General features: G+C 43.8%; 1 protein-coding gene across 3 annotated transcripts in view; it reads right to left on the bottom strand.

Moving 5' to 3' along the window:
• CUL1 (cullin 1) overlaps window positions 1-12212 on the bottom strand; it is a 102121-nt gene extending 89909 nt beyond the window's left edge. For 2 of the 3 annotated variants that reach the window (XM_030826048.1, XM_030826050.1), the window contains exon 1: window positions 11307-11569. The gene's annotated coding sequence lies outside the window, so the exon portion shown is untranslated. The other variant, XM_030826049.1, reaches the window with a different exon arrangement.
• Between the last annotated feature and the right edge of the window lie 9805 nt (window positions 12213-22017).

The following is a 22017-nucleotide window of genomic DNA, read 5'->3' as shown; positions in this document are numbered from 1 at the left end:
CTCAAGCGATCCTCCCACCTCAGCCTCCCAAGTAGCTGGGACCACAGGTATGGGCCACCACACCTGGCTAATCTTCTCATTTTTTGTACAAATGGGGTTTCGCTATGTTGCCCAGGCTGGTCTCGAACTTGTCAGCTCAAGCGATCCGGCCACCTCGGCCTTCTAAGTGTTGAGATTACAGGCGTGAGCCACCGCGCCTGGCAAAACCCATACCTCAAGTAGGCATAAAGAATATCCTGCATATTAAGACTGCTACTGATTTCTGTCACCACCCTAGCTGTGGCTGGGACAATCCCATAGTCTTCACTGCCCAGCCTAAGTTTCGTGTGGAAAGTCTCAACAATAGTCTGTCCATATTTTTTATTTCATACGATTTACATTAACTTGTGTATTTTCTCAAGCAAGCTTTTTAAGCTTATACTTCAAGTAGCTTATTTTGAAAACCATAAATCCATGTTCCCAGTTGAAAACATAGTTAATATTTTTAAAAAGGTAAAGAACTAACACTAACATCACAAAATCCAGATTTTCCCCATAGTTTTGTTACTGTCAAGAACTCATATGTAATAAACTTACTTTAGAGGACTTGAACCTCACAAACTTCATTCAATTTTCTAAAAAAAAATGTACACATCAAAACTGCAAATAAACTTCTGAAAAATATAAATACAACGGAATAAAGAGATGCAACACTTTAGGACTATTTTTCTTTTTGCCAAATCACACACACAAAGCACAGAGTATGTATGCACATCTATGCACTTTGGCCTGTACTCAATTGTCAGTAAAACAAATCCTCCTCTGCATTTTTGATGGAGAAAGTACTCTTTTTAAAGTGAAACTGTAGTTTCATTCACTGCCGCCAAGAGAGGCATCAGAATGCTTTTTAGAATCACTTTTCCTGTAACTATTAAGGGAATCACTATCTTAGTTACACATACACGCTCACCTATATGTTTACCATAAAAAGCTATGTGAATACTCATCTTCCACAATATCCATATTTTTGAAACAAAACTTTAGTGTAATTTATGGTTTGCTGGTTATAATCAGTGAATTATTTAATCAGTTTTCCACAAGTTAGCCTTATCAATAGAAAAATTCCAACTTTTATAATTTATTATGGCAAAACCTCAAAGTTGACACAACTTCCACAAATTGGTTGCTTTGTTGAAATTTTGCTACACGTTGTTACTAGAAATCACATTCCCAGTTTGAAGAGCTGAGCTAGAGACAAATACCCAGGACCAACATCCAGCTACTTTCAAGTGACAATTGCAGCAGAGCCAGTTTTTTTAAAAAGCATGTTAGCATGATACACATAGCTAGATTTTCAGGATTTTTTTTAAGCTTATGAAGATGAGATGGGATGGTTGTGGCTAAGGGTTGACAAAGACGAAGAGCAGAGCCCACTCTATCAAATGCTGGCAGCCCAATACCTGCCCTGGAGAGCCTCTGTAATCAAGGAAGCCAGGCAAGTCCTGAACGAAGCAGCAATCAGCAGCGCACTGCATCACCAGGCGTGAGGGCAGAATGAAGCTGGTGACGGCAGGGCCAAAGAGGAAGGTATAAACGCAGAGCGTTATGGGGGAGGAACTAGTAAGATTTGGTAGATCACTGAATATGGACAAACAAAAGAGGTAAAGTCTGAAATCTGTGTCTCTGACATAACGCTAGAAACAGAGATGTCGGATATGGTCTAGGGAGCAAAAAAGAGATCAGTTTGGGGCAAACCAAGTTGGAAGTAAGGGCAGGTTAGTCAAATGGAAAAGCCCTGAAGGCTATTAGCAGGACTAGAAGGCTCTCAGCTGAAGTTGCTGAGAATTGCTTAACCTGAAAAAACTGAGAAACCACAAAGTAAAAAAGATTAGAAGAGAGGATCAAGTTAAAGCTATCTCCTGAATGCTCATGAAGTTAGAAAAGATAAGATGAACTAGAACAGCAAGTATTCTGCACAGAACCCTAACCTCAGGTTAGGGATGGTAACCTGGTCCACAAGTCTGGGAAATGGGCGATGTGGCCCCTACTCAAAAGGGGCCACTGGAGAACAGACCTGGTGATGCTTCCTAAACTCCTCTAACGCAAGACATCCTGAGAACAGCATTCACCCTCTGGAAACCATGAATTAGAAATGCAAGAGAACCAATCTAATGAATCAAACACAAATCTAAGAGTGCCTTCAAGAGAAGTATTGAGATGCTTTTAAAACTCAGGAAGTTTTAGATTTTTAAAGAAAAAATGTGAAACAACTTTGTAGTTAAACCATTATTTTACAGGTTTAAAAAGTGTTCGCCATGGAAACCGGGAAGGGAACAACACTCACTGGGGCCTGTCGGGGAAGGTGTGGGGACCAGCACCAGGGAAAAGAGCTAATGCACGCTGGGCTTAATACCTAGGTGATGGGCTGATCGGTGCAGCAGACCACCATGGCACACGTTTACCTATGTAACAAACCTGCACAGCTGCACATGCACCCTGGAACTTAAAAAAAATTATTATTTAAAAAATAAAAATAAAGTGTTCTCAACATATGACACCACCAGTAACATGTAAATGACACAGGCTTTGTGTTGTCTCCCATATGCCTTAAAATGTTTTTAATATAATTCTTCTGATAGTATTTAGGATTTAAACAAGGACTAGGGTGAAGCAAAAATTATTTCTAGACACTAAACGTATAACCATACTCATTAGGATCCTGGCCTCTCTGGCCCTTCCCACACTGTGCTACAAAGAACTACGAATATTTCCAGGTGCTTGTTCCAAGAGAAAAAATGAACACATCAATTCACTCCATATCAAATCTCTACTGTAAGGACCTAATTTTCCACATTCTATGATTTTAAAATCAGTATATGTTCTACAAAACATGTTAATATGGTAGGGGAGTTTTCTTCCTTCAAAGGTAATTTCTTATTAAATTAGGAATGTACTTTTTAATATATATGAATGAATGTATGTATACATATATACATACCCTATAAGATATATCTCCCTGTAACAGCGGCAAAACACATTAAGATTTTAGAGGCCCTTCGATATGCCACCTGGCATTTCCTACGTTTATTCACAGATCTTCCCTCCTATTCCCATACCTTCCATATCACAGAACACAGATAGCCAAATATTGGTCTAAATAAAAATCCTGAAAATGCAGTAAAACAAGTAGAGTGGTAAGGCAGAGCTCCATTATAAAAATAACAGTGACCAAAACAAACAAAACCTTCATAATGTCAAGAGAGAACACATACGTTTCACCTGTAAAGCCCCAGCTAAACTGCAGACATTAAACACCCACCCCGCCCCCCGCTGCCGCCCCCCGCCCCCCGCCCCCAACACACACACCCTGTGTAGGGCAAAGTCCCCTATACATAGAACACGTAACAAAGGCACTACTGAAGAGCCAATTCCAGTATGTGTCTTCAGCATTCCTAACCCTTCTTCCCTTTGTGTGTTTTGGGTCCCTTGTTGGTAGGACCTACTCTGCACAGGTGCCCAAGTAGCCTTTCATCAACACATCAAATAGGAGACACGCTCATTTCAGTAGTCTCTACTTGATGATTGATGTAATATATTCCCATGCTGTGTGTCAAAGTCCACCCTCAACCAGGACTGCATTAGACAGCCTTCTGTCCTATGTGAGGTATCTGCAAGCAGCAGTAAGCTGAGGGCAAGCAGCTAGAGCGTCACAAAGCAAGCTCGGCACAGTCTTTGGCTCATACCAAGCACTGAACACAAATTGAGTATCCCTTATCTGAAATGCTTGGGTCCAGAAGTCTTTTGAATTTCAGACTGTTTCATATTTTGGAATATTTGAGGTACCTTGGGGATGGGATCCAAATCTAAATGGGGAATTCAGATGTTTCGTATACACCTTATACAGACAGCCTGAAGGTAATTTTATTTTCCCCTTGGGGACGATGAATAAACTGTTGTGCACCTGCATGTTGACTGTGGCCCATCACGTGAGGTCGGGGTGAAATGATCCACTTGTCACATCATGTTGGTAACTAAGGAAGTTTTAGATTTTGGAGGATTTAGGATTTTCAAATTAGGGATGCTCAACCTAGACTAAGGGTTATTACTGCATGTAAGATAAAATGGCAAGTAAACCTTTTAAAGATTTTAAATATTTAAGATGAGAGAAGTCAGAAGAATCAGTCTGGAATTTTCCTTCTCCACCATCCCCCACACCAAAGTCTCCAAGTTCCTACAGATAAGCTTGAGGTTTAGGGAGGGGGAAATGGCCTAGTCTCCATGTCTAGTCCCTGAATTCCACTTGGGATCAAAGAGTCTGGTTTATTGACATCATCTAGGATTCCAAACCTTTCCTTCCAGGCTCACCAAAGCCTCCTTCCTGCCTTGAGAAAAGGAGGTCTGAACTGTCTGCCTTTTCCCCTGTTCTGACTTTCGGATGCCTATTAGACACACGTAACTATTTTAGTTAGCATTTAATTAATTTCGACATAGCAAAGGCGCCCCCTCCCAGAATTAGGTGACACATTTCTGTGCAACTATTTTCTCATAATTACAACAGTATTCCTCATTTGTACTATTTAGCAAACATTTCTTAAATAATTGATAGTAGCCTCTGAATTTTCCAAGCTACTGCAGAAACTGGACCAAAATACTTTTTCTAATTTTTAGCAAATTCTTAAGTATAATGACATTAAGTTTAAACATTAATTTAAAACACATCTACTATCAGTAGGAGCTGTGAACTAAGCAAAAAAAGAAAGTTCACACTATTACTAAAAAAAAGAAACTTCCACACTGAAGACAATTCATTAGTACCTAATCTAGTGTTATAATAAACCATCAAAACATCAATCAGTTTCATGAGATTAGGACAGTTTCGTGGAGGGCATTAAATGAGGGGACTAAAGTATTTGAAGGATTAAGATATGGGGAAATAAATGAGAAGAAGATTAGTCCAGCAAAGGAGAACCTGACAGCTGGAAATACAGCCCAACGAAAGTCAGATATTTAACCCTGCGCATCAACACACCTGGAAAGGGGCTGCCAGTACAGCAAACACTAAGTGATTTCAGCATTAAACTAAGCAGAAATGTCTTCCTTGCAAGTAGCTCCCCCGCTTCTCTTGTTTTGGGATTTCTTGATTTTATAAATTAATCCACTGTATTATAAATATATGTGCACTGTAGAAAGTTGGAGGAAAAAAATAAAAACAAAAAATAACTAAAAATAACCTACTGCTAAGAGAAACTAAAAATAACTTCACTGCTCAGAGATAATGTTAACATTTTGGTTTTCATCTTTTTAAAAAATGCATATACTCACACACCAAAATAAAGTTTAGATATTACTTACATATGTTGTTTTATGTTGCATTTTATCATTAATACTAACTAAATGTTCATAAAATACAGTATTATGGAAGTGAAAGATTGATCTAAATGCTGAAATAATCATCCTTAACAACAGCAAAAAAATGAAAACAAATGCTTAAGAGGGTATTAGTTAAGTAACAGCACACCCTGGACAGAATATTAATCTGTTATTTTCTTAGACTAAATTCTTAGAAATGGAATAGCTATTTCAAAGCACATACATATTTTACAAGCTTTTGTTACATACTTTGCTCTCAAAAAATCATATTAAATTACACTCTTTCGGCCGGGCGCGGCGGCTGACGCTTGTAATCTCAGCACTTTGGGAGGCCGAGGCGGGCGGATCACGAGGTCAGGAGATCGAGACCACGGTGAAACCCCGTCTCTACTAAAAATACAAAAAAATCAGCCGGGCGTGGTGGCGGGTGCCTGTAGTCCCAGCTACTGGGAGAGGCTGAGGCAGGAGAATGGCGTGAACCTAGGAGGCGGAGCTTGCAGTGAGCTGAGATCGCGCCACTGCACTCTAGCCTGGGCAACAGAGCGAGACTCCATCTCAAATAAATAAATAAATAAATAAATAAATAAATAAATAAATAAATTACACTCTTTCTAGTAAGGTATGAGTGAGCTCATTTCTCCATACCTTCACCATAAGTAGTTTATTTTCTAATCTATGCCAATTAAAAAAAAAAAAAACAGTATCTCACTGATTTGCATTTCTGGGAGTACTGCTAGTAAAGTTCAAAGTTTTTTCATGTTTCCTGCTCCTCTTTTTATAAATTACCAGTTTGCCCATTTTTTTCCACGGGGGTTGGGGGGGCCTCTTTTGTTGGTGGTGTTCACATGCCCTCTTTTTACAGTAAGGAAAGTAAATTTGCTTATAAGTTACAATATTTTTCTGTTTGCCAGTCACCTTTTAATTCTGTTTATGGAATTTTAACACAGAAGTTTTATTATTCTAAAGTACTCACATCTTTTCCTTTACAGTTCCTGTGCTTGGTGTTATATCTAGGTCTTCTCCATCTTGAGATCGCCATGCTGTTATTTTTTGGTTCTTAAATTTTTTCTTGAAAAGATATTTTAAAAGCACCCAAGTTTACCCCCCTAAAATGACAGCCATTTTTACTACTTTAAATATCCTCACGGCCGTGCGCAGTGGCTCACGCCTGTAATCCCAGCACTTTGGGAGGCTGAGGCAGGTGAATCACGAGGTCAGGAGTTTGAGACCAGCCTGGCCAACATGGTGAAACCCCGTCCCTACTAAAAATACAAAAAATTAGCTGGGCGTAGTGGCAGGCACCTGTAATCCCAGCTACTCGGCAGGCTGAGGCAGGAGAAGCGCTTGAACCCAGGAAGTGGAGGTTGTAGTGAGCCGAGATCACGCCACTGCACTCCAGTGGGGGCGACAGAGTGAGACTCTTGTCTCAAAAAAAAAAAAAAAACCAACAAAAAACAATCTTCATTAGTACATACGCACTTTATACATATTTTAAATGGCTGCACCCATTTCACACAATCTATTTTCCGAAGTAGTTTCTGACACAGACCTTTAAAAAAATTGCAGCTTGTTATATTTGAACAGTCTTGAATGGTTTTACAAATTTTTGCAAGGCCAATGAGTCATAACATCACACCCAATTTAACAATAGCCCCGAAGTTCCAGAACTGTTCGTGTCTATGCTATCAGTGCCCAATTACTCTCCCACAATGTTACTACAAGACCAGGAAGAATAAGCCCATTCTTGGTAGTGGATCGCAGTTCTGCATAATGAATTCTGCCATAATGATCAGATATCAGTCCTTAAAGCATTTTCATTTTAATCCCTTCTAGTCTTCTTCCATCTTCATATAAACTAGTCAAACACTCAGGGAACATCTGGTTAAAAGCCTGAGCTCCGGAGTTATCCTGTCCCGTTTAACTCGGGCTTGACTACCTTCCTAGCCCTGACCTGCACCACTCAAAGTCTCAGCTCCTTCACCTATATTCTGTAAAGTGGGTTAAACCACAGTACCCACACTTCAGAGGGCACTGCAAAGATTTCCAGTGGAAGGATGTATGTGAATGTTGATGCATGCAGTATGCTAGGCACTGGGGACAGATGCATATCACAGTGTCCCTGTCCCAAAGGAGGTCAGTTTGGTGGGAGAAACCACCAAGTACAATCAAAAGGTTAAATACTGTGATAGTGACATAGGCAGGACAACATGGGAACCCAGAGAAGGCTCCTAACCCAGACCAGGACATCAGGGCCAGCTTTCCAGAGATGGTGATGTGTGAGCCGTCAGGTGATAGAAAAGGCAAAGAGTCAGATCCAGAATGGCACTGCAATAGCGCTGAAGCATGGAGTGAACACTAGGAAAGGCAGACCAGTGCTTACTTGGTCTAAGTTTCCCAAGGGAAAAAATTTAACTATCAAACTTAGGCTTCACAACCCTGCTTTTCAAACATGAATACAATACTTAATGTTCTTTCAGACCGTTTTTCCAAAATCCTGTTAATGTTAAAAGCTGTAGCATTCCCATGGAATCCACATACTTTCAGGGCCTAAGGAAATCAACAGTGTCAATTAAAAACCATCTCATTTTACAAATGAGGAAATATATGTCCTGCAAAGGTAAGCTTGAACCAGACTCCATGTCTTCTCTCCCAAGCAAGATGTTCTATACCTAAGCAAAAATAAATGACTTAAATCTCTCTCTCCCTCACGGAATTTTTAGAAATGAAACACCTCCGTGAGTGAATAAAAAACTTAAGTCATTAAATGTTATAATAATTCTGTTTATAGTGTGTTTACTAAATCTTCATATTATAAACAGGAAACTTCCTATAAACAGGAAATTATGTCCTCAGTAGTAAACATAACGCTTTTATCCAAATTGGATCTATTTTTCGTTTAATGCTCATTTCTTCATTTGGAAGCAAAACAAACACAATGATAAACTACCAAATGTTTTTAAAAAGCAAGGCAACCTTAGAATTGGCCCTTAAAATGGTTAACACTCTTTTCTCCAGACATACCTAAAAGACAAGTTCAAAATGAAGCTGACAGTCCCCCAAAGACATTTTATTCCAGAATGACTCAAGGTCACTGGCTTTAGGACCTACGGAGGGCTGAAACAGCAAAACAAACAAAAAACCAAGTTCCTAAGTTTTTAAGGCCCTAATATTTTTAATTTGAAGAATGGCAAGTAACAACTCCTCAATTTATAGTACACTCATTTTAATTTTCCATGCTGAAAGACAGACACAACGCCTCTGGGTATACTGGGAATGACATTCTGATGAATGGCCCTCAGAGACCCAGGGATGGTTCGTCCCACAGCAACTTCCTATCCCACTCCAGCAGAACCGTGGGGCTTGCCTCATCTACAAGGAGGAGCCTTCACTACCAAACTGCTTCATTTCAAGGGCAAGGCTGGATACTCAACCTGGGGGGCAAAACCGGATCGTGTTTCCAAAAAAACACCAAACACAAAAAGTAAAAAAATCCACACCTTAAAACTAGTTTTAAGGGGGGAAAAAAGTTAAAGTTTCACAACCTGTTTTCTTGGCACTTTCCCGGACTTCCACAGGTATAGAAAACCTGGGCATTTTTCTGTTAGGACCCTGTACTAGATACTGGGGTGTTTCGGGGAGAAGGGAAGTGAAGAGGGAAGGGGGAATAGAAAAGGAGGGATGAGAGAGACGATCAACTTTACTGGAGAAGTGTATAATAAAGCTTGCATTCTTAACCGGCTTAAGCGCAACTACTGTGTTTTCTGTAGCCAAAAATCAGGGCATGTTTTCAAACGTTAAGTTTAAGTTAGAATTATTCCAGAAAACTCATTCATTCAAAAAAAAAGCAACCGAGGCACCACCACAACCAAGTTCTGTTACTCTGGGGACGCAAAAACAAATAAGGAATATCCCCTGCGCTGGAGGAATTCACTATCGGAAATGTATGGGAAATAAGGCTGTAATGTAGTTAATTACAGCTAGAAGATAACATTCAGTAAGTGGCAAGAGTCTAATGAACTGTAATATCTAAGGAAACCATGCAGAATCAGCTCAGGCATGCGTGTCTGTCTTCTGATGTGGTACACACATTAGGAGTGGGGGGTGGGGCTGCCTATAAGAACCTGAGCATGTGGCTCTCAGGGAGGGAGGCTTTTATAAATTGGTGAAGAACCCTAGTATATCTAAAGTTGGTTTGTTTTTTGACAAAATCGTTTTTAAAAGATGAAGCCAATGAGAAAAAAAGTTTAACATATTTAGAAAGCAATTCAGCCATCCCTCTCAAGCTTAAGGAACACTCTCCTGCAACCTCCAAAAATGGGCATAATAGAGCTAAAGCGAGCCAGTCTTGTGTTTGCATGTTTTGGAATTTGAAATGCAACGCAACTATTTCGACTCACCATGGAAAACAACAAATAGAACCTTCAAGTAAAACATGTTTCAATATCCAAAAACAAACCTTCTTTAAACAAAGAAAAATCTCATCTCCAAATATTTTTTTCAAACAGAATGACTGGTTTTATATTTTAAACATCATTACATATTTTACTACATAATACACTCTCCAGGATTTCAGAAAATTGGGTACGTTTTCGGGTGCACCATGAAATGAAGTGTTAAACTTAAAACTGCACACACTTCTGCGAGGCGTTAAGATATGCTTAGGTCCTAGAAGCTCATGGCTTGAAGTAAAAAAGGAATCTAGTTCTTCTTCTGCCGCTTCGTTAAGTGCATTCCAAAAAGTGTGATCGTTTACTCCACTCAGAACTTTTGACGATTTTAATGCTACTACAGGAAGGAGCAATTACACAGAGCAAATAAATATTTAAGTAGACTGCAATTCAGTATTTGCGCACTTACCACTAACCCCTACTACGAACCAGAAGCAACCAAGAGTGACCCAATCAGAAAAGAGAATCCTCTTTTTGGCAAAGCCAGCCAGGGAGAAAACCTTAACTTTGGGGATTCATTTCAAGGAATGTCTACAAGCATTCCTCTCTTTCTTAATTATTTTATGTCTGCGCTACACAATACTGCACGGGTGGCAGAAACAGGAGTCTTTCAGATCTTGAGGGAAAAAAAAGCGCACGACCCCCGAGTCTGGGGACCCCAAGTCCCAGCAGCCTGGCGGGCGCACGGCTAGCCTCAGGGTCAGGGCGCGCGCTCCCGTTGAGGCCGGGGGCGCGCCGAGGCCGCGGCGCAGGGCCCGGCCCGACTAGCGAGTGCTAGGCGGGCGCCGGGGGGCTGTGTCCGGTTCGGCCGCCGGGCTAGCATCCCTGCGCGCATGCCCCGGCCCGCTCGCCCAGGAGAACGGGGCAAAAGGGCGACTGTTACCCAATAATAGCGCCCTGCACGTTCGCAACAATGCAGGCGGGGAACCCGAGAGCCGCGGGCAGGGAACCGGAAAGCGAGAGAGCCCGGCTCGGCGGCTGCTCCTGCGCGCGAGCCCAGAGCTCACAGGAGAGCACGCGTCGGCCGGAAAGCAGCGCCGGGAAGCAGCGTGGGCGCGACGGAGCAAGGGCACGGGTCCCGGCGTCCCGCGGAGGTCGCCTCACCAGGCGAGGCGCGGACGCCCGAGCCGCCCCGGGCCACACGTTGGCCCACCCTCCGAGGACCTACCCCGGTCGCGGCGGGGAAAGGGGCCGGCGCCACCAGGCCGCCGCCTCCAGGCGCGATGAATCGGGCTTTTTCCCAGTGCGTAGTCCAGGCCTGGCCGCCCCGGCCCGTCCGGGGTGACTCAGGGCCCGGCCCCGCTCGCTCCTCTGCCACCTTCGGCGTCCTCCGCCCACGAGTCCCCCGGCCCGGCCGCCATTCTGCCCGGCCGCGTTTCGGCGGCTCAGGCCTCGCCAGGCGCCTGGGCTCGGCCGCCGCGGCCCGAGTCACTGCGACACCGCGGCTCGGGGCCGGGCCTGCGCCGCCGCCGCCACCTCCTCTCGGCCTCGGCGGCTGCCGACACTCACCCGCATCTCTGTGGTGCCCCAAAGGCTCCCGCGACGCCTCCGCCTGGTCCCTGGGCCTGGGCCCCGGCGAAAGCCCCGTCCCGCCAAGGTCTAGCTGCGTCCCTCAGCCACCGGGGCTGCCCCGCCTGGAGCTGCGTGCGACACGGCGCCCGCCTCCTCCTCCTCCCCTGCCCGCCCGGCCCTCCTCCTCCCGCCGCCGCCGCCTGCACCACGCAACCTCCGCCCTCTCGCCTTCCCTCGGCGGCTCCCCGCCCTCTCGGCCTCACCGGCTCCGGCGACCGCGGGGGAGAAGCTGTTGGGGGAGGGCCGGAACGCACCGCCATCGGCGTCCGGGGCGGGGGAGCCGGGAAACCGTCGTCGCCATCGCCCTGCCAGCCCGAGGCGCGGGAGGAGCCCGGAAAGCTCCCGCCCGCCCGCCGCTGCCGGCGGCCCCGGGGGCGCCCCTTCCGCGGCCGAGGCCCCCGCTCGCGTGGGGAGCTTCTACCTGGGAGCCCGCGGCCCATGCCCCCGACACCCGAGACATCCCGACCCGGCGCGCCGGATTCTCTGCCAGGTTTTACAGCCTCCCTCGCCTTGGGACCGCCGCGGAGGACCCTTTCCCGCCACTTCGGACCTCGCGAACGGGGTTGAGCTGCTTGGGTCGGGGACACCACCAGCCTCTGGAGAAACGGCCCGAAGCACCCCGAAGAGGGGGTCCCAGTCCCCCTGCCCCTCCCCTGTGCGCACCCCCACCCCCAGCCGGCCTGGAACCTGACTCCCCACCTTTGTCGACCGGGACAGGGACTGGGGGATGCACCCCAGATCAGAAAGTCAGAGGTGGCCAGGTGGCCCTCCGAATCGGTGCAGACTTCCGAGGAACCTGCAGCCAATTCTCGACCCCCTTAACACCTGCAAGGCCTTAGGAATCGGCTCCAGAAAGCTCGAGCTTATCTGCGTGTTTCTATTTAAAAATCACTTCTAAGATGAAACCTAACTAGGCTTTCCCCTTCAGACTTTCACTAACTCCTGTTTGGCAAATTGTGACATTCACTCTACCCATCGTCTTTGTAAGGACAAATCAAGACTTAGGAGGCTTTGATTACACATACGGATAGCATGAGTCGTGATATAAAACAGTACTGTTTTCACGTGTAGTTCGAAGTCATCTCATTTGAAATTAACTGTCATAATTGACTATTTGGAATATTCAATCTAAATACTACCCGCTGCTGTGGTGACGGGGGGTGGAGGAAGCGTGGTGGAACCCCCACACCTAGTGAGGGGTGGCTGATTAATACCACGGCTCACAACAGAACAGCGGCTCATTCCATGAACAACCCCGGGGAATTTCGAATTCTATCATCTGGGCAAAAGATGTGATGAGTGTAACTTCCTGTTTTCTCCAAACTAAAACACTGCGCAGATTCCTGTACCACTCTGGGACAGAAATCCTCAGCCAGAGCAGAGGGCCGTCCCCAGAGTCCACACTGTTTCCTGCATAACGTGGGTTTCTCTCAGAAGAAACATCCCACTGGTCGATGTGATCCCTCTATTGAAATGTGGTCTTTTATCTACATCGAAGTATCTCTAGAAGTAATGCATTTGTATGTACTTGTCACTCAAATATGTAATCCCTTGATTTGTGCGGGGTGTTGGGTGTTGTGAAAAATTCTTGGTTTATATCCTACACTTTTAAACTCGTCAAAACTTAGATGTATTTAACACCTTTTTTTGTGAGCACATGGTAAGGTTGGACGTAAAAATGGAAGGTTTATCCCTGTGGCCCATGTTTTCCAGTGTACCTATGCGGGTTTTTAAAAAAAAAGTCCCAATTTCTTCCTTTTACTGGAAACTGCGTTTTTTAGACAACAACTTATCTTCCTATTCCCTAACCAGTCTTCTCCAATCTTACCATTCAATATAGCCTCCTTTTCTGTGACTTCCTCCAGCTGAATAGAAGGGCTGAGTGGGTCAACCTTCCCTGTATTGTTTCCTCCACCCTCTCTTTTTCCTTAATAGCAGTATTTGGTCCACCCACACCACCCTCCCTCTTCTCGCTGCCTCCATTCCTGGTTCTTAGCTCCTTTCTATTCTTTACTCTCCACCTGCCTACACGATCATTCTTAGCAGCAAATTTATTCCATCGACTTTTATGTCCACTTAACATCCAGATTGCATTTACTTTGCGCAGATAACCTTGCCTCCTACCTTACAGGTCAAGGCCACCTGCTGCTCTCTTTCTACTTTAAAACATCCTTCCTCCATCTTTTCCCCCCCAGCTCAGCAAAATTTATGTCCCTCTCAGATGACCCAAAGTTTAGAGGGATAGTTAATTTGATAGATGTCAGAATCAAAGTTCAAAACAGTCTCAAGAGACTACAACATTAGGCCAAAAGCAATGAAATAAAATATAACTTTCAAATCTAAATATGATGTACTAGTTGGAAAAGCCCAAGTTTTAGATTTTAGCAGACCTTGGTTTGTATCTAGTTACTCAAATTTGAGTCATATCCAGTAACTCAAATTACTACCTTTTGCTCTAGTAAGGTCAACTGTTAATTTGAGATAAAAATACCTACTTCATAAGAGTGCAAAGAGTAATTTCTTTATAATTCCCACATAATTCGTGGAACATTTACCAACCATTAGTTCCCCTCCCTCATCTACCACAAAGTGGATGTCTCTGTTGCCATTCATAACACATTCTTTAATTCATACAGACCTGGAAACAGACTCAAAATCCTGGCCCATTCACCTTGTATCCCAGAGCTGTCACCATACTAGAGAAATCCTTTGCCTATTTTGGGTCAGTCATTATCATCATCATACCTGTTTTTTCAATGAAAAAACCTAAGGCTCAGAGATGTTAGGCAATTTGCTCCAAATCACTCAGCCTGATCAGTGGCATAACCTGACCCGGTGACTCAATTCTGTGTATATCCACTCCTTTACTAAGATATTCTCCCACACTTATGTTGGTCCTTTAACCTTCTAAATGCTTTTTCTGGTTCTCATCTCTTCTTTATTCTTCCACTTGTGTCATGACTGATGGCAGATTATTCCTTCTAAACTGATAACCTTCATCATAATTTTGTCCTTTCAAGCTTCAGTGGTTCCATATTGTTTATAGTGTTCAATCCAAATTTGGACCTGGCACTTAAGGTTTACCAGATCTTGTCCTAACTTGCTTTTCCAAATTTATTTCCTGCCATTTCCCAGAAGGAACTCTCAATGCCATCCGGTCCTGTTGGTTGTACTCACTGGCCCACAGATGAGCTGTGAATCGCCATTTATGAGGGCCTCCTTCAATTGTTCCCTTAACAGATACCATTCCCCACTTCTTTCCTCCATCTCCAAATCATGCTCAGTTTTCAAGATCCAGCTCACACCCCCTCCCAGGAAGCCCACCTTACACCTTCTACCCAAGCTTTGTGATCTCTCCCTGACTGCCTGTTCACATGTGCCTTTAAACTAGGTGGTCTGTGCTGTGGGGTGAGAGACAATTTCCTAACGTTCACCTGCCCCCTCAGCACCGTGCCCGAAGAACACTGAAGCAGATTCCAAGCAAATTTGCTTACTACTGAAATGAAAGGGTACAGGTGTTACTTTTAACCATATGAACTATTATTTCTAAGACACAGGTAAGTAACTAGCCATCCAGTGCAAAGTGAATTAACAGGATGGTTCTCAAACCTGGCTTTGCTTCAGAATCAGCTGGGGACTTTACTAATTCCGAGGGCCCTGTTCCAGATCTACTGAATCGCAAGTAGGTGGGAAGCAGCAGGGAGGGAACATGAAACTGCCAGAGTTTATATCCTGGCATTGCTGCTTATTATCTGGGGAACTTTGGGCAAGTTACTTAACCTCTCTGTGCCTCAGTTTCTTCATCTACGACAGGGATGATAATAATAGTAGCTTGGCCGGGCATGGTGGCTCATGCCTGTAATCCCAGCACTTTGGGAGGCCAAGGCAGGTGGATCACTTGAGGTGACCAGCCTGGCCGACAAGGTGAAACCCTGTCTCTACTAAGAATACAAAAATTAGCCGGGTGTGGTGGCATGCACCTGTAATCCCAGCTACTCAGGAGGCTGAGGCAAGAGAATCGTTCGGACCCAGGAGACAGAGGTTGTGGTAAGCAGAGATTGCACCACTGCACTCCAGCCTAGGGTGACAGAGTGAGACTCTGCCTCAAAAAATTAATAATAATAGTATCTCATATAAGGTTGTAAGTTAAATCCTTAATAAATATTACCTATGACTGATAATTTTTCAATTAAACTTGTTTATTTAATCCAAATCATGAAATACACATTACTTGTGATTCTTAAAAAAAATTAGTTCTGCTTACAAAAATAGTTATATATATGCTATAACTATACAGAGTCATTCAACTAGATTAGTATCCAAAGGAAGCAGGAAAGAAATGAAATAATTGAATGATTTCTTCTACCTAGAGTTTTAAATTCTTTTTGAAGAAGCAGGTGTTTAAGTCCCCTACTTTAATTTCTTCCTTACTTTCTGTCCTTTTTTTTGAGACAGGGTCTCACTTTGTCTCTCAGGCTGGAGTGCAGTGGCATGATCATGGCTCACTGCAGCCTCAACTTTTTGGACTCAGGTGATCCTCCCACCTCAGCCTCCCAAAGTGCTGGGATTACAGGCATTACTGTAACCTGGCCTAATCCCCTACTTTGGTTTCATTAGAAAGGATTTCGTAGCTAATTTTGGTCCATCAAATGCCAAATAAACAAGATTGTAAAAATAGAGGTAACTAGGTGTAAAGTATGATGCAGAAATATACTTACCAAAGTCACAAACTGTCTGAAGGGGAAACATAGTATTAGTAGACATCATCCTCTCGACTCTTGACTTATAAGTTGCCTATCTAAACAAATACACAAGGGCCTTGTTTTTATTGCCTGGAATTCCACCAAAGATTCTTAAGTATCATTTCTTAAAGATGCAAATGGCTCTAGGAGGTAGGAGGGCTTGATAGTCGTTCACATATTGGCATTAACTAGTTCAATCAGGTTGCTTTTTTTTTTTTTTTTTTTTTTTTTTTTTTGAGACGGGTTTCCTTCTGTTGCCCAGGCTGGAATGCAGTAACATGATCACAGCTCACCACAGCCTCGACCTCCTGGATGCAAACAATCCTCCCATCTCAGCCTCCCCAGTAGCACCTGTCACCATCCCCAGCTAATTTTTTTACTTCTTTATAGCAATGGGATCTTGCTATGTTGCCCAGGCTGATCTTGAACTCCTGGGCTCAAGCAATCCTCCTGCCTTGACCTCCCAACGTGCTGGGATTACCATACTTCATGTGGCCAGGTCGCCTTCCTTTTAACACAGATCAGTAGGACCTAAACACAGAAAGTTTGGGGCAAATCAAGTTTTGGAAAAACACTGAGTGCCTCAGGGAAGGCTGAAGGCCTTAGGCTAGAGGTTCTGGGAGGAGGAGCCTTGAGCAAAAGAAGAAAATGAAGAAAAGGAGAAGGAAGGATTTAAAAATTTAACCTGTCCAATTTCAGATCTTGCATATTGCCAGTTCTAGGCCTCTTATTTTGGAATCCAGAAAATACTGCTGTAAGATGGTCATGAATTAACCTTTTGAGTCTGACCTGGGAGACCTAAGCACCATGGTAACATTGTATCAGTTTGGATCAGATGAAATAGCAATGTATTTTCCAATTATTCAACCTAGTTTCTAGGAGATATTATTCAGAGAAAGAAAAGTGTCTTAAAATATTGTTTTCATTTTCCTCTTCTTCTTCTTTTTTTTTTTTTTGAAGACGGGGTCTGTCTCTGTCACCTACGCTGGAAGTGTGGTGGTCCGATCACAGCTCACTGTGGCCTTGACATCCCAGGCTCAAGTAATCCTCCCACCTCAGCCTCCTGTGTAGCTGGGACCACAGACATGTGCCACCATGCCTAGCTTTTTTTTTTCCCCTGCAATGTTGCCCAGGCTACTTTTTTCCCTTTGTCATTGTGTATTTCTGTGTTGTTTTTTTTTTTTTGAGACCGAGACTTGCTATGTTGCCCAGGCTGGTCTCGAACTCCTGGGCTCAAGTGACCCTACTGCTTTAGCCTCCTGAGTAGCGGGGACTACAATGCACCCCTGAGCCTGGCCTAGAATTGCTTTTTCCAGGAAGTTTTCTATGACCCTCCATATCTCAACCCACCCCATGCCTGCACCTGGATTAGTTGTCCTTCTTGGGTAATTCTTTTGTGCCATGTAGTTATTATATTGCATTATAATTTTTCCCTTCTCCATCTCCTACTTCCTCACAGATTGTGAGCTCCTTGAATTCAGACGCTGTGTCTTTTGTCATTATATCTACAACATTTAGCACAGTGCGTGGCACATATTATACTGAAAGTGGTTAGAACCCAACTCATGCACTAACGGGATTGTTTGTGCTATGAAATTCAGTCATTCCACTTTCCTGCTCAAAGACCTTTTGTAATTCTCTGCTACCTAAAAGAATCTCAAACACCTCATTCCTAATACTGAAGCATTCTCTACACTTTGGCTCCAATGGATCAGTCCCTCTGGTTTCTTATACATATCATACCAGATCCAAACTAGATTCCTGTGAATGCCTGATTAGGCTCCACGCATTTCCTCATCCAACTGTAACTTCCACAGAAATTGCTCTTCTCCAGTCACTGCTTACCCAAATATAACCCGTCCTTCTGGGCCTACCTTAAATGCAATCTCTTTTGTGAAACCTTTCCTGCTCTTCTACCTGATGTGAATTCCACTTCTCCCCTTGCACTGGTTAAGCTTCTTAAAGACATTCTTGAACAAGTTTGTATCTCTACAGGACTGTATTAAATTATGGAGGCTGGCAAGTCCAAAATCTGCAGGGTAGGTTGGCAAGCTGGACACTCACAGAAGTTGAACCAATGTTGAAGTTCAAGTGTGAAGGCCATCAGGGTGGCAGAATTTCTTCTTGCTCAAGAAATGTCAGTCTTTTGCCCTATTAAGGCCTTCAACCAATTTGATGAGGCCCACCCACATATGGAGAGCAAGTTGCTCTATTCAAAGTCCACCAATGAGGCCAGGCACGGTGGCTCCTGCCTATAATCCTAGCACTTTGGGAGGCTGAGGTGGGTGGATCACTTGAGGTCAGGACTTCGAGACTGGATTGGCCAACACGGTGAAACCCTGTCTCTACAAAAATACAAAAATAGCTAGGCATGGAGGCACACCCTTGTAATCCCATCTACTTGGGAGGCTGAGACAAGAGAATCATTTGAACTCAGGAGGCAGAGGTTGCAGTGAGTTGAGATGGTGACATTGCACTCTAGCCTGGATGACAGAGTGAGACTCTGTCTCAAAAAGAAAAAAGAAACAAAAATAAATAAAACAAAGTCCACCAATGACTGTTAATCTCATCCAAAAAACACCTTCACAGAAACATCCAGAATAATGTTTGACCAAATATCCAGGCACCATGGTCCAACCAAGTTGATGCATAAAATTAAACACCACGAGAACTAAGTGGGATACCCTGGATGTAGCAAATGGCATTTTATTTCTTTAAAAAGTAATTTATACTTGGCCAGGCGCAGTGGTTCACACCTGTAATCTCAGCACTTTGGGAGGCTGAGGTGGGCAGATCACTTGAGTCAGGAGTTTGAGACCAACCTGGGCAACATGGTGAAACCCTATCTCTACTAAAAATACAAAAATTAGGCAGGCGCAGTGGCGGGCACCTGTAATCCCAGCTACTCGGGAGGCTGAGGCAGGAGAATCGCTTCAACTCAGAAGGCGGAGGTGACAGTGAGCCAAGATCACACCACTGCACTCCAGCCTGGGTGATGAAGTGAGACTCTGTCTCAAAAAAAAAATAATAATAATTTATACTCATTGCCTCAAGTCTCCTACCTCCTAGTGACTCAGCCCATCTTTACCCACCTGCTAAGTTCAACAGTTCCTCTCCTGCATTTGATGTTCGTTCTACCTGCCCCTCTATCATGAAACCACTCATCCTTTGACTCCCAAATTCTTATGCCCTCATGGCTCTTCTAGCTGATAAATCTTTCTGCATCTGGCTCTCTTCTACCCTCCTCTTAAATTTGGGTTCCTGAAGGTTCCATTCTTGGCCATCTTTTCTTGCTACATCTTCTTCTTGTGTGATCTTGTCAGTCTCATGTGTCATCTATGTCAAGTTATCATCTCCGACTTTATTCAGGGACATTGCTAGGTTTCATGGTGCTTGAAGTTTATATAATTTAACACAGGAGTACTCTTTAAGAAAATGTCTATACTAGGATGGCTAGCAATAACTTAGTTACACATGGAACTCTCCTAAATGTATCCCATGAAGCCCAACCTATATTGTATCTCAAACTTACCTTGCCTCTAAACAGGTCCCCCAAAATGCCTAGAGGACTCCAGTGCCACCTGACCTGGGGTAAGTGTGAAGAAGAAGATGTTAGAGTGGAAAGAGGTAACAGTCTTAGTCTTAATCACAGCAAAAATAACCTACTTTTGAAATTTTTACAAAAAAGAAACATGACAACATGAACATATTGCTAAGGCCCTTGCCAGATGCTTAGAAGACCACATGTCGGTGAAGAGAGCTGAAGCTAACCTTTGCTACCTTCAGGAGTATTCGGTCCATCTCTGTCTTCAACCTGACCTCTCCCACACTTCAGGTCTGATTTTCTAGCTGCTTGCCAGACCCCCTCTACTTGAACATCCCTCATATTTCAAACCATTTGGCCTCAAATAAAGACCATTATTCCTTATTCTCCCCCTGACCCATCTCATATCTTTTCCTTTGTTTTTCTGTCTCTGATATTGGCATCACCATCTACCCAGTTATTCAAGTTAGCAGCCTCAGTTATTTCCTGTTCTGCCCTTTCCCCGCTCTGTATCCATTTGTTTATTAGATCCCATCGAGTTTGTTCCTGTATTTGCTTTCATTTGGACTGCTGAAAGGGCCTCCTCGCTGTCTCCCTGCCTCTGGTCTCCTCCAATTCATCCTCCACACAGCGTGGAGCTATTTTTCTAAAATACGTTAATGACTTCCTCAAGAAGCAAGACAGCGTGGGCTCTGGAGCTAGCACCCAGGTTTAAATCTTGGCTCTACTGCTTACTTCCTGTTTGACTTTGGACAAGTTATTTAACCTGTCTGTGACTCAGTTTCCTACTTATAAAATGGGAATACTGGCCAGGGGCGGTGGCTGACACAGTAATCCTAGCACTTTGGGAGGCCGAGGCAGGCAGATTGCGTGAGCTCAGGAGTTTGAGACCAGCCTGAGCAACATGGCAAAAACTTGTCTCTACTAAAAATACAAAAAAAACTAGCTGGGCGTGGTGGTGGGCACCTGTAATGGGAGGCTGAGGCACGAGAATTGTTTGAACCCCGGAGGCAGAGGTTGCAGTGAGTCGAGATCACACCACTGCACTCCAGCTTGGGTGACAGAGTGAGACTCTGTCTCAAAAACACAAAACAAGACAAAAAAACAGGGAATAGTTGACACTTCACAAGAGATTTTAACAAATAAATTATAGCATTTCTTAGTGTTGGATATTTGATACATAGAAAGCATTAGTATGTTATTATCACTGTTAATATAGCGTTCTTATCAAAAACTTTTGATGGGACCGGGCAGTGTCTCACATGTGTAATCCCAGCACTTTGGGAAGCCACTCAGCACTTTGGGAGACCAACACGGGAGGATCGCCTGAGGTCAGGTGTTCGGGACCAGCCTGGCTAACATGGTGAAACCCCGTTTCTTCTAAAAATACAAAAATTAGCCGGATGTGGTGGCACACGCCTGTAATCCCAGCTACTCCGGAGGCTAAGGCAGGAGAATCGCTTGAACCCGGGAGGGAGGTGAAGGTTGCAGTGAGCCAAGATCGCGCCACTGCACTCCAGCCTGGGTGACAGAGTGAGACTCTGCCTCAAAAAAGCAAAACAAAACAAAACAAACTTTTGATGGTTTCACGTACTGGAACAAGACATTCAATAATCATCTTCACGTTGAGACCTCAGTCCCTTTTCCCAGTGTCTGTTCTTGCCACGTCTCTTCCTAGACCTTGTGCTGCAGACACACTTGAAACCAGGCAGATGCTCCCCAGGCCATTTGGGTGCTCCTGGTTTTCCTTTGTTGGAAATGTCCTCTTCCTTTTTCTTTCTGTGGAGAAATCTCAATCATTCCTCAGGTCCCTGATCCAACGTCATCTTCTCTCTGAAGTTTCCTCAGCTTCTTTGCCCTCACTGTATCCTGGTGTTTCTTAATAAACGCCGAGCAAAAGACCTCTGACAAACCCCTCCTCCTCCGGAACTTTCTTTTTTCAATTGCCAAAAATGGGTTTTAAGTGTTTGAGTCACGATTCTTGTATGCATGCTCTCATGTAATACTTGTAAAGTATATCTTGGATTATTCCAAGTTTTTATTGGCATAAATCAGAACATTCTAGTCAGGAATGATGAAGTGTGTTTTCCAGGTCATACTACATTCATGCCAGGAACATGGCATAGCCCATCAACACCATTTGTTTATATGATGTGTTTTAAAGAACAATTATAGTATTTAGATAATGTGCACAGAAAATTTAAGAAATTTCAATGGCTTTAGAGCTTTGTTTTCTTGGTTGTAGGGTCAGTTGCTTTTGACTTCATATTCACTCTGGGAATGGAAAAATGGAGCTGGCAGGCTGAAATCATCGATTAATAGATAATAACTAGAAAGATATTATACCGCCACTTTATGGGAA

The sequence above is a fragment of the Nomascus leucogenys genome, chromosome 13, assembly GCF_006542625.1.
Source record: "Nomascus leucogenys isolate Asia chromosome 13, Asia_NLE_v1, whole genome shotgun sequence".
Taxonomy (NCBI): Eukaryota; Metazoa; Chordata; class Mammalia; order Primates; family Hylobatidae; genus Nomascus; species Nomascus leucogenys.
Note: the sequence above shows the minus strand (reverse complement) of the source record. Positions and strands in the feature narration are given on the sequence as shown.